Source organism: Oryctolagus cuniculus, chromosome 12, assembly GCF_964237555.1.
Source record: "Oryctolagus cuniculus chromosome 12, mOryCun1.1, whole genome shotgun sequence".
Classification (NCBI taxonomy): domain Eukaryota; kingdom Metazoa; phylum Chordata; class Mammalia; order Lagomorpha; family Leporidae; genus Oryctolagus; species Oryctolagus cuniculus.
The window spans coordinates 117,521,100-117,534,871 of NC_091443.1; the positions used below are offsets into that span (position 1 = coordinate 117,521,100).

Sequence of the window (13,772 nt, forward strand, 5' to 3'; positions counted from 1 at the left end):
AATTTAAGATGAAGAGAGCATGTGATAGCCATTTTTGCGGGGAATGTGCTATGGCCCCATATTCCCCCTTTTTTATTTTTTGTAAATGATTTTTTTTTTTAATGTGGCATGTGCATGTTCCACAATACCTTGTCCCTGGGGATTATAAGGAAGCCTGGTGATATGAGAGATGTGGAAGTTAGTACAGAAGTGCTTAAAAGAGTTGGAAGTATACGCTGGGCCATTATCAGTCTTTATTTGTATAGGGATTCCTAAAACAGCAAAGGCCTGAAGCCAATGAGAGATGACATGTTTGGCAGCCTCACCCGATTGCGGGGTGGCAAAAACAAAACCTGAACATGTTATCTAAAGAGACATATATGTATTTTAGCTTACCAAATTTAGGGAAATGGGTAACATCCATCTGCCAAAGCTATACACCATAGTGAGGGACCCAGAGAAATATAACACAGGAAGAGCAGGATTTTACAATTTGCCTTGCCTGTTTCCGGGTGATTCCATATCTTAGTCCTAAGGTCTGGGCATTAAGGTGATGTAAATCAGGACCACGGGATGCTTTTTAGATTTTGTCAGTCTTTCTTTAAAGGATCTGGCTTCTGAGCCAGAGACTGGAGCAGCTAGAAAGAAACTGAAGTTTAGCATCATTTTACATCTTGGCACCACTTTTAATCTAAACAGCCCAATTGGTTATTATCTCTGTGAGATGAGGGATATATCTTTTGACATCTCCAGGGGCCCCTGTGGAGGTATCAAAAGTCCAGAGAATTTAAAACTTTTATTTTCAGAAAGTCTGTTGAAGGTGCCTAGAGAACTTAGAGTATCTGGTCAAAATAGAATTCCTTAACATTTAGGGCAATTTTAACACTTTTAGACCAGATCTGATCATAACAACATTTAACATAACTTTTTAAGACTTAATGCTTTTTATCAATCATAACTTAACAGACAGTAGAGTACACAGATTACTTTGGCAGAATATGGATTCTATATTTCTTGTTGTTGAATAGACCAGAAATAATAAAAAAAAAAACTTGAACATAAGAGTTAGTACACAAAATCATCACATAACTCAGAACTATTTAACAGAGTTAAAAAGAGCTTACAGGACCTAACTTTAGAAATGGCAGAGTAACTGATTAAGCAGACACTGTTAAACAGAGACGTTATAGTTTTTGCAAAAACAGATTAAGATTTATGATTCAGACCATTTTCAGATATTTACTAACATTAGTACACTTTTTTTAAAAAAAAATAACCCTATTGTTGTAAATTTAGGTCAGTGTAATTTTGGCATTAACACTCAACTTATAGAAAACCCTGTAAACAATATTTTAAAATCATAAACTTTTTACAACTTTTTATGACTTGCTCACACCTTCTGAAACTTTACACCCGTAGTTACTTTTCCATAGTTTTGAATTGTCATGAATGGACAACCTCTGAGAATACATGCTGACAAACTTAGTCTCTTATCAAAGACGTGAAAAGTACACATAATACGTTTTTCATGTTTTACTTAGCACCGATGCCTAGATGACTTAAGACACTGAGTTATTAATGAATACCACACCATTATCTGAATTAAAAGTCAAAATTACATTTCCATGCTTTTAAGAAACATAAGGACAACACCTCCTGAGCAGCAAACACAGTCACTAGTGCATGGTTACAGCTTTGAAAAGATCTTTATCCTTAAGAGAAACAAGTTTAAAGCATATCAAAGAAATGTAAAACTGAGCAAGTGAACCAAAGGGCAGGGCGTTTGCATTAACCCAATTTTCTGAACCAATCTGTATTGTCTTACTTTAGTTAACAACATAAAGGCTTGTATACACAGAATTTACTCTCATTTTTATAAGACTACTCTAGCTGAAAATCAAAAACATGAATACAACATAGATCTGACATCATTTACTACATTTTAATACACTTTGTTGAAGGGTTAAAAAGTTAAAAGCCGCTCCCCCCCCACCTCCTCTGGTGAACTTTCCTGACCTCGTTAGACTTGCTCTACATAGCCATTCTCTATAAAGTTAATTAGTCAGTAAATTACCCCAATGTGAGCGTAACCTTAGTTTCACCTAAGTAAGATAGAAGAAGTCACCGTATATCTCCTTGCCTCCTGGAACCCTGACCCCACCATGTGTCCCTTATCGCCACTCGGCTGCATTCCTAGGTATCATCAAGGCAGTTCCTGCAACCTTGTTGTGTTTGTTGTGTGGCCCTCCCTTTTGGCAATAGGAGGCTTTTTGATACTCCCTGTATAGGCCATATGGTTCTCTGAGGTCTAATCAGGCCCTTACTCGATATCCTGTACTCCCTGTATTCATAAATCAACTGGTTGTAAAATCACTTAACTTGTATCAATTGTTTACTCTATACCTCTGTCTGATCCATGCAATGATTGATTTTCTTTGTTTAAACATGCATAAAAACCCCAACCCAAGACTATTTGGGGCCACTCGCCTGTACTGGGATGAGGGCCCCGACATGTCGGATCATCAATAAACCTTACCCTTTGTTAATTGCATGAGAGAAAGTCTCTTGGAGCGTTTTTGGGGTGGCAAGAGCAATCCAACTCTAACATTGTATAATTTGAATTGACTCAAACAGTTGTACTTTAACAAATTTTTGAGTCTCATCCTTTGAGAGTTCCAGGGATCCAACTGGAAGCCCCAAAGTTGAAAGACTCGGTTTAGAATTTAAAATGTCAGAGAGTCAAACTTCTTTAGTTAAAAATTAGTATGTTTAACCAAGACTGTGGGCTAGATCTGATCAGTTAGGTAATCACTCAAACATTAAAACAGGAAAATAACCTAAACAGCTTCTCATTGCAGTTTTTCCAATCAATACTCATACTGGCAATAGAAAAACATGAAACCTTCAAGACACATGAAAACTCTCATTAGATAAGTTAGTACAGTAGCACAGAAAAGAGTTGATCGTCAGCATATGAGCCCATTGTTTAAGTTTCCATTAACTGTAAAGAGAAAAACCCATCAGGTTTGAAAGGGTTAATGAATTAAGGTTCTTGTTCCCTTAGGTAAGGCCAGCACTAGCCAAAGGCACTTCCTCTGCCCCCCTCCTAGTGAGGAAATGGGGAGAAAAAAAGCAGCCCTGGGCAGCACTCTCCCAGGAAATATCTGGCTAGGCCTGCATGGGTGCGGCAGGCCACATTGGCTGGAATGGAGCGCAGAGAAAGGCTATGGTTCCTCTTTTACAGGGAAGACTGCACACGCCAGGGCCTAGCAGGACTGGCCGTGGGGTTGGGTAGGTGCGCCGTTTCACCAAGAGTGCTGGGAACCTCCTATAGCGCCTAGTCTAATTAAAACAGCCACCAAGTTGAGATCTTCAACCAGAGCCAGATCCAATCAGAGCTACTGCAACCACTCAATTAAAACAGATAGTTAATAGTGTACAAAAGCATACCACAACTCTCTCCATTCATCTTCTCTTCCAGTTATGATCATAAGGACATCTATATATTTCCAAGATCCAATAAAATTAATTTTTCTCCAGTAAAGTGATTACTTAATTATTCTTCAGCTTATTTTCAGTCTTCTCTTATTTTTAATTCAACTTTCTGCCAACTTTTTGAAGTATGCTTCTTATGTTGGTTGCTAAATAATCTCATGGGCCTGGCACTGTGGCATAGTGGGTAAAGCCACTGCCTGCAGTGCTGGGATCCCCTATATATGCTGGTTCAAGTCCTGCCTGTTTCACTTCCCACTCAGCTTTCTGCTATGGCCTGGGAAGGCAGTGGAAGATGGCCCTAGTCCTTGAGACCCTGCAATCACATGGGAGGCCCAGGAGAAGCTCTGGATCCTGGCTTCAGATTGTCTCAGCTCTGGCTGTTTGTAGCCATTTGGGCAGTGAACAAGTGGATAGATGATCTCTCTCTCTCTCTCTCTCTCTCTCTCTCTCCCTCCCTCTCCCTCTCCCTCTCCCTCTCTTTCTGCCTCTCTGTAAATCTGCCTTTCAAATAAAAAAAAATTTTAAATCCTTCCCTATTCTCATTAGAGAACAGACATGAACTAAATTAAAAAAAAATGGGGCTGGTACTGTGGCACAACTGGTAAGACTATTGCTGGCAGAGCTGGCATCCATATGGGCACCGGTTCAAGTCCCAGCTGCTCCACTTCCAATTCAGCTCTCTCTATGGCCTAGGAAAGCAGTAGAAGATGGCCCAAGTCCTTGAGCTCCTGCACCTGCTTGGGAAACCTGGAAGAAGCTCCTGGCTCCTGGCTTCAAATCAGTGCAGCTCCAGCTGTTGCAGCCAAATGGGGAGTGAACCAGCAGGTAGAAGATCCCTCTCTCTCTGCTGCTGCTCCTTCTTTCTCTCTGTAACTCTGACTTTCAAATAAATAAATCTTTAAAAATTTTTTAAAATAAAAACTTAATAGTCTCATGCCTTTCTAACGTTCTGTGCATTTTCCTTCTCTTTTTTTTAAATTAACATGATATCCTCCAGAAGCTAGTGTTCTGTTTTGCTTTAAAGATTTATTTATTTAATAGGCAGTATTACAGAGAGAGGGAAAAAGACAAGGAGAGAGAGAGAGAGGGAAAAATAGAGAGAGACAGAGGGAGAGAGAGAGAGAGAGAGAATATTCCATCCATTGTTTCACTCACCATTGGCTGCTATGTCCAGGGCTGGGTCAAGCTGAAGCCAGAAGTCAGGATCTTCATCCAATTCTCCGCATGAGTACACACTCTCAAGTACTTAGGGCATCTTTTGTTGCTTTTCCAGGCATATTAATAAGGAGTTATCGGAAGTAAAGCAAGCCAGGACTAGAATCAGTGCCCAAATAGGATGCCAGCACTCCAGGCAGCAGTTTAACCTGCTAAGCCACACGCTGGCTCTCCATTTTCCTTCTCTCTTTCCTACAGATGAGAAAATATGTATTGATCTATTTTTAGTCTTAGTCTATTTTGTGTTGTTACAAAACCAGTGTACAATGTGTATTTATAAAGAAAAAGTGTATCTTACAGTCCATATGAGAAGTCCATGATCAAGAGGCCCCATCAGGAGAGGGCCATATTCCTGTAACTTAACATGGCAGAAGTCATTACATGGTGAGAGAGAGTGTAAGAGATAAAACTTATCACCTCAAGGTCCTTTCAAAATTGCTGTCAATCTATTCCTGAGGGTTGAAACTATTGTCTTGGGGACTTTTTTTTTTTTTTAAGATTTTGTTTATTTGAGAGGTAGAGCTACAGACAGAGGGAGAGACAGAGAGAAGGGTCTTCCATTTGATGGTTCACTCCTCAAATGGTGACAATGGCTGGAGCTTGCCCAATCTGAACCTAGGAGCTAGGAGTTTCCTCCAGGTCTCTCACATTAATGTAGGGGTCAAAGCACTTGGGTCATTCTCCACTGCTTTCACAAGTGGCAGAGAGCTGGATTGGAAGAGGATCAGCCAGGACGTGAACTGGTAACCATATGGGATGCTGGCACCACAGGCAGAGGCTCAGCCCACAGTGCCACGGCACCAGTCCCAGATATTAGGTTTTCAATGCATCATCTGGGATGATACATGTTAAAGTCAGACCTTTTTTAAAATTATATTACATTTTTATTACTATTCCAATTTATTTGGCCTACAAGTAGAACTTTTTATTGTAGTTATTCTATTTTACAGCTATTGAAATTAAATGTCAGTTTTTATTTTTTTAATTTAAGGTAAACAGATTTTATGTATTTCATATATACAGATTTAGGAACATAGTGATACTTCCCACCCTATCCTCTCTCCCACCCACACATCCCCTCTCATCTTTTCTCTCTAATTCCCTGTCTTATTTTTTCCTTAAAGATCCATTCATTTTTTTTTTGAAAGGCAAAGTTACAAAGACAAAGGAAGGAAGAGACAGAGAGAGATCTTTCATCCACTGGTTTACTCCCCACATGGCTGCGATGGATGGAGATGGGCTGGTCCAAAGCCAGGAGCCAGGAGCTTCTTCCAAGTTTCCCATGTGGTTGCAGGGGCCCAAGCCCCTGAGTGATCTGATATTTTCCAGACACATTAGCAGGGAGCTGGATTGGAAGTGGAGCCTCTGGGACTGAAATTGGGCACAGTTCTCCATACTACACCACAGTGCCAGTCCTACTTCTCTTACTTTCTACACTGATCTACTTTCAGTGGACTCCAGCCCTACTTCTCTTACTTTCTACACTGATCTACTTTCAGTGGACTTTTTACTCTTAAGATTCACCCTATACTAAGTAAAGAGTACAGCACTGTTGTTCAGCAGTAGAGACAAGGGCTGTAAACAATCATAAACTCTCAAAATGTCAATTTCACTCCTATACATTCCATTTTTTGCTGCTCTATTAGTTACCACAGATCAAGGAGAACATAAGGTGTTTGTCTTTTTGGGATTGGCTTATTTCACTAAATTTAATGGTTTTCAATTGGATTCATTTTGTTGCAAAACAAAGGATTTTGTTATATTTTATAGCTGAGTAGTTATTTATTTTATATATATATATATATATATATATATATATACAATGTTTTTATCCAGTCATCAGTTGATAAAAGTCTAGGTGGAATCCATATCTTAGCTATTGTTAACTGAGCTACAATGAACATGAGGATACAGATAGCTCTTTCATACGCCTATTTCTTTTTTATTAATATTTAATTAATTTATTTGAAATACAGAGTTACAGAGAGAGGTAGAGATAGAGAGAGAGGTCTTCCATCTGCTGGTTCACTCCCCAGATGACCGCAATGGCCAGAGCTGCACTGATCTGAAGCCAGGAGCCAGGTGCTTCTGCCACATCTCCCATGTGGTGCAGGGGCCCAAGGACTTGGGCCATCTTCCACTGCTATCCCAGGCCATAGCAGAGAGCTGGATTGGAAGAGGAGCAGGCAAGACTAGAACTGGTGCTCATATGGGATGCCGGCACTTCAGGCCAGGGCATTAACCTACTGCACCACAGTGCTGGCCCCTCATGTGCCTATTTCATTTCACTTAGATTAATTCCCAGGATTGAGATTGCTGAGTCATATACTATATCTACTTTCAAGTTTCTGAGGTGTCTCCATACGTCTTCCACAACAGCTGTGCTAGTTTATTTTCCCACCAATAGTGGATTAAGATGCCTTTTCCCCACATCCTGGCCAGCATGTGTTGATCGTTGATTTCTGTTTGAGAGCCACTCTGACAGGGGTGAGGTCAAACCTCATTGTGATTGTGATTTGTACTTCCCTGGTGACTAGTGATATTGAGCATTTTTCACTTGCCTGTGGTTTTTAAAATTTTCTCTTTTGATAAGAGCCTGTAGAGCAGCTCACATTGGTTGCCCAGAGAACCAGCTATATCCTGTGCCTTCTTATGCAGTCACAGGGTTTCCACAGTCTCAGCACACAGGGCTCCCATTGTCAATGGGTGCAGAGGATTTGATCCACCTTGCTAGACTGTCTCATTCACAGAGAGGCAGAGACATTCCAAGAGCCTTGACAGTTTGAGCATTGGAGCCTGTGACATGTTGAGAGATTGGGGGGACCTCAGTAATATGTGAGTGCACAGACTCTAGTCAATTTGCCAGCCAGACTCAAAGTCAGTGGGAAACATGGAGTTTTCCTTCTGTTAGAATCTAGATCACACACATGCACAATAGCCACCAACCAAATGCTTCCTTCTCCCCATCAGTTGCAAGTTGCATGCATTCAAGCTGCTGCCACTGGTACTGGTAGTAGATGGCATCTTGTCTCAGCCAGGTGCTGGGCACGTGCACAAGAGCTTCTGCATCTTCTGTTTCTGTCCAAAATGGTGCCCACCTTCTCTCAACTGGTTATTGGGCATCATTGCTTAGTGAATGTAGTGAGAGAAACATGCCCCCCTAGTTTTTTACTGGGTCAGTGGGTACACTTTCCCCTCAGAGCTCCAGGCCAGACTCATGTCAACATCTCCCTCTGTCTACATCACCAGTGGCATGGGTTGCTGCAGTCTGATCTCACCTCACTCTCCAAAGCTGGTGCTTTCTCCTCCTCTTGGCTGCTGGCATCATGTTGTGTCTGTGTTCATGTTGCATGTCTGCATCATCCACACTGATCCATGGCATTTCTCTCCTGTAGAATTTCCACCGCAGTTTTCTCTAACTCTTCCCCAATAATGTACTTCCAACATTTTTTGAAACTAGTTACCACTAGTGTATGCCCTTCCCTATTCCACCTTCTTTGAATCCTCCAACATGCATGCTTTTTATGAAATTTTAGCTATATAAAATCTGGAGATACTCTATTGAAAAATGCTAACATGGCATCCCCAGGGTATCCCTGTATTAAGAGGAACATAGTTAATATCATTGAATTATTTTCCATTGTTTAGTTGTTAGTGACACATGATCTTTCTTTGCAATTCTGTAATTAATTTGGGTAATAATTCTTAAAATTATATTATCTTTACTTGTTGCTGTTGATTTCTCAACAATGTTGCAGTGGATTCATTTCTGAGAGGAGCAGCATGGTGGGGGCAAGAGGTGCGGAGTCACCACATAGACCCCAGGAGTCAGGTGAAAGCAGGCTTGAGGCGAGCAGCCCACAAACTCGTTTATTACAGTTGGAATAACATCTTATATAGCCAAGACCAGCCAATCTGGTCAAGGGGTAACCTATGCCCCAACCAATCAGCCTGTGGCCAGGCAGGCTCCATTGCCAAGTGGGTTTCAAAGCCATTCCTGAGTAACTGACACTCGCTTGCCAGTGGCCACCTTGGCATGGCCTTCTCATTCCACCACATTTACTAACTTACATTTTTTACAAAATCAGTAGCAAATGAATGTCTTCATGAAACTAAGTTGTGTTTAATCTTTGCTAATTAATAAATTGTGTATGCCCTTTCAAGAATTCTTTCCAGCCTGTAATCATGGGTAAAACACTATTCTTGCATAGGGAGGTTTATTTTGTTCTTCCAGCTTATATATCTGTTATTCTGTATACATTTCTATCATAATCTTGTTTTGCACAGTGAAATGTAGGTACAATCCTGACCAGTTCTCTCACTACTGTCGCTTCCCCTCTTCGCGGAAGAACGACACTAGACCCTGCGCTGTTCTTTTGTCTGCTCAGCCCTTCCCAGGTTTGCTGCTTGTTCTTCCCGGGTGGGCTGCCATCCTTCCACCTCCGTGGAAGGGCGGCTCCCCCTGCCACTTTCCCCACTTCCGCGGGGGAGCGGCACACCACCGGCCGGCTCTCTCGGGGGCTGCTCAGATGTTTCTCAGGTGTTCCTGGTGCATGTTGTCTCTCTCCTCCTTTATAGACCTCTTCCACAAATCCCAACTCTGCTACCCACATGCAGAGCACACTTCTCTCCTCCAATCAGGAGCAGCTCCTGCAGCTTGTCAAATTGGTGAGAGGCAGCTGTGTAGAAGCTGTTTACTCCTCTCCCAGCGCCATATTGTGGGAGAGCAGATGCATAGAATAAGTCTTAATTCCAGTAACTTAGTCTAGTCTGAGTTGCTCCCCACAACTACCACCTTCTTTCACTTTCTCTTCCAGATATAGTTCTATTGACTTCTACATGTCTACATGTTTCTAAGACCAGAGAAATTAATATATCTCAGTAACTTGCTACTTCATCATTTCTCAGCTCATTTTACATTGTGTTTTAGGACCTTTATGAAAATTTGTTACTTAAAATGGAACGGCAAACACAACATTCATCATTAGAGAATGCACATGAACAAGATAAAGTTGGCACAGTTATAAGAAAATAGAGCCATGTAAGCTGAGAGCAAATTAATATCTTGTCTTTCTCCCACCCATGTACTAACCAGGCCTGACCCAACTTAGTTTCCAAGATCAGATGAGATGGGGGGTGGGAGGTTCAGGGTTGTATGGCTTTAGATAGTCTCTTGTCTTTCTGATGCTATAGCAAAAAGATATATTTGTTACATTTCCATTTAAAAATTAATTTAAAAATTAAGAGGAAATTTGCTAAATACCTATGAGATGTATTCTGAAACAGAACCTTTATGAGTCATAAAGATGATGTTGTGCATAGTGTTTTAGTTCAAGGCTGGAAATAAACACTCAATATGCTGCAGAGCCAAGAATTACCTAGTGTTAAAATATAAACAGGGGCCAGCACCATGTCTTAGTTGGTTAATCCTCCACCTGCGGTGCCAGTATCCCATATGGGCACTGGAACCCATATGGGTTCTAGTCCTGGTTTCTCTTCTTCCAGTCCGGCTTTCTGCTGTGGCCCAGGAAGGCAGTGGAGGATGGCCCAAGTGCTTGGGCCCCTGCACCTGCATGGGAGACCAGGAGGAAGCACGTGGCTCCTGGCTTCAGATCAGCACAGTGCCATCTGTAGCTGCCATTTGGGGGCTGAAACAACAGAAGGAAGACCTCTCTCTCTTTCTCTCACTGTCTAACTCTACCTGTCAAATTTAAAAAAAAGCATAAACAGGTTATTTAGCTTATTTTGGAATTGCTAAAACAGTATGATCTTTGATAGCCTTTTGGAGCCTGTACTTATATATAGATAAGACCAGGAGTATGTGGAGGACAAAATCTATTGTGTGGCCTTAAATAATTGTCCATGCATTTTTCTCAGTCTATTAATGTAGGTTGCACAGACACTTTTTAATGTTATATTTTCAGGCAAATCATTCTACTATACATTTGAATTTTAACCTACTCAAATTAGTCTTAATTGAAACCCTGAAACACTTACCAGTAACATAAATTATAGTCAGAGCCAAAGGCTATTCTCTACTCATTGCATTAATTGAATCTTTTGTCATGTCTAAAAAGTATTTATCTTCAAGAGAAAGGGAGCTAGGAAGAATGAGACATATAGGTAGAGAGAACACTTTTTTGCATTAATTCATTCCTCAACACCCACAGCAGCCAGACCTGGGCCAAGACTGAATACAAGAGCCAGAAATGTAGTCCCAGTCTCTCAAAGGTAATGATAGAAGCCTAATTAATTGATTCTGGAAGTCACATCCAGGCACTCTAAAGTAGAACTAGGGTATCTTAATAGGCATCATAGGCCGGTGCTGTGGCTCACTAGGCTAATCCTCAGCCTGCGGTACCAGTACTGTGGGTTCTAGTCCTGGTTGGTGTGCTGGTTCTGTCCCGGTTGCTCTTCTTCCAGTCCAGCTCTCTGCTGTGGCCCAGTAAGGCAGTGGAGGATGCCCAAGTGCTTGGGCCCCTGCACCTGCATGGGAGACCAGGAGGAAGCACCTGGCTCCTGGCTTCAGATTGGTGCAGCACAATGGCAGTAGTGGCCATTTGGGGGTGAACCAATGGGAGGAAGACCTTTCTCTCTGTCTCTCTCACACTAACTGTCTGTCAAAAAAAAAATAGGCATCATAACCACTACACTAAATGCATAACGCCCATTTAAATGTTTTTCTTTGGCATATTTGAAAGTACTATATATGATTTTCCCCTGGTAATTCCTCTCTGTTTCTATCAGAACTCCACTGATGGTTTCTTGTATTTTCCTCCTGAAACCATCTGCATTCTCCTTAACATTACCCATCTAGGTATTCCCCCATTGATCCCAATCTCTGATTCTGCTTGACTGATTTTGCCATCTGTAATCAGACATTCTCTTTCCAGTCTGAACGTCTTCCATGACCTTTAGACTATAGTTCCTTCTCCATCTTGAATGCTTCTTTGTAGCTGTTCAAATAATACCTCACACTTGATGAATCTCAAATGAAACCTGCAGCTTTCATTCTTTTTTATTTGTATATGGTATTAGTACAAGCCAGCCATGACTTAAATCAACATAATGGGATTTTTGTTGGGCTCCTCATTTTCTATCAGGTCTAATTTCAGATCTTTCTTTGTCTTTAAATTTGTAATCTCATTTTTTCATTACTTGATTTTATTTTTACACTAGGTGGACAGAAAGCAATCCTCCTTAATAAAGTTGACAATTAGCTTCACTCAGAACATTTTAGCAATGCATGTTAAAAAATTCATCTTACAAATTGTTCTGCAATCCAAATATACAACAACTTGAAAAGCGATGTTTAGAAAACAAAATCCAATGTAAAAAGACAGATTAAAGGCTATGGAGATGTACCTGGACTCAAATTGAGTTTTGCCCAAAAATTGCTGTATGTTGTCTTCTTGCTTACGCCTGGTCCCCATGACAGTCTGGTTTGTCCATTCTCTGAACTTCAATTCTTCCCGTTCCTTCATGGATCTGAAGACTCTCGTTTCCTCCTTGAAGGACTTTGCATCACTGTCTTCTGCTGAGAGTTGGGACAATGTTGGATTGCTGGTGGAACAAGCCCACCACAAACTATAAATACACTCTTCCTGACCAATGACTTGACTGAGCAGGTGATGGGGGAGGCTCTGCATAAGAAGGCAGATCTCATCTTTTCCTACCTTCCACCTATTTTCCTACACATAAAGTGTATTACCTGGACATCCTGAAAGGGGCGCCTGGTGTTCCGGGCTTTGGAGAACAGAGTTGGCATCTACTCTCTTCACACAGCCTATGATGCTGCACCCCAGGGATTGAAAAAGTGGTTTTCCAAAGGGCTTGGAGCCTGCACATCTAGGCATATATATCCTTCCTGTCGCTCCCCCTCTTCATGGAGGAACGACACTAAACCCTGCCTAGGCTTCATATCCGAGTCACGGCACCATTATGTCGCTCCCCCTCTTCGTGGAGGAACGACACAGGACCCTGCGCTGTTCTTTCGTCTGCTCGGCCCTCCCCGGGTTTGCTGCTGGTTCTTCCCAGGTTGGCTACTATCCCTTCCACCTCCGTGGAAGGGCAGTTCCCCCTGGCCACATTCCCCACTTCCGCAGGGGAGCGGCACACCGCCGGCCAGCTCTCTCGGGGGCTGCACAAGCGTTCCTTCAGATGTTCCCCTTAGATGTTCCTGGTGCATGCCGTCTCTCTCCTCCTTTATAGTCCTCCTCCGCCAATCCTAACTCGGCTGCCCACACACCGAGTACGCTGCTCTCCAATCAGGAACAAGTCCTACAGTTTATTGGTTGAACTGGAGGCAGCTGTGCGGAAGCTGTTTACTTCTCTCCCAGCGCCATATTGTGGGAGAGCAGATGCATAGAATAAGTCTTAATTCCAGTAACTCAGTCCAGTCCGGGCTGCTCCCCACACTTCCAAAGCTCATGGCTTTCCTATAGAGGGAACCACTGAGTACAATTCAACATTAACCATACCCAAGATATGGACAAAGTTGTGTCTGCAGTGAGAGAAGTTGAAGGTGTTCCTGTCACTTCTTTTTCTGCTAGGATTGGTGAGGAGAAAAATAAGGATCCACCTGAATTGTACTGAGAAGCCTTTGATGCAGGTGGTGGCTCAGCTCTCTCAAAACAGATAACTTTACCAGAGATCTGAAATTCTGTCACTGCAGAGAAGCCTTTGCTCTACATACTGGAATGGGTCGATCATGCACCCTGGATGAATCTGTTGGCTTGGCAACCATGATTGAGCGAATCAAAAGACACCTCAAACTAACTCATATTCAATTAGCTCTTGGGGTAGGAGGGACCTTAGCATCATGAGTCAAAGCTGTGGCCCTGTGTGCTGGTTCTGGGAGCAGTGTCCTGCAGGGTGTGGAAGCAGACCTGTACCTCAGGGGTGGGATGTCCCATCATGATGGTCTGGATGCTACTTCCCAAGGAATAAATGCCATCCTCTGTGAACACAGTAACACTGAATGAGGCTTTCTTTCTGACCTTTGTGATATTCTGGGTACCCGCTTGGAGAATTAGATTAATGTTATCTTGTCAGAGACAGACAGGGATCTTCTTTGTGTGGTA

General features: G+C 42.1%; 1 pseudogene; it reads left to right on the top strand.

Moving 5' to 3' along the window:
• The first annotated feature begins 11,104 nt into the window (after positions 1-11,104).
• LOC127486864 (NIF3-like protein 1) lies at positions 11,105-13,772 on the top strand (annotated as a pseudogene).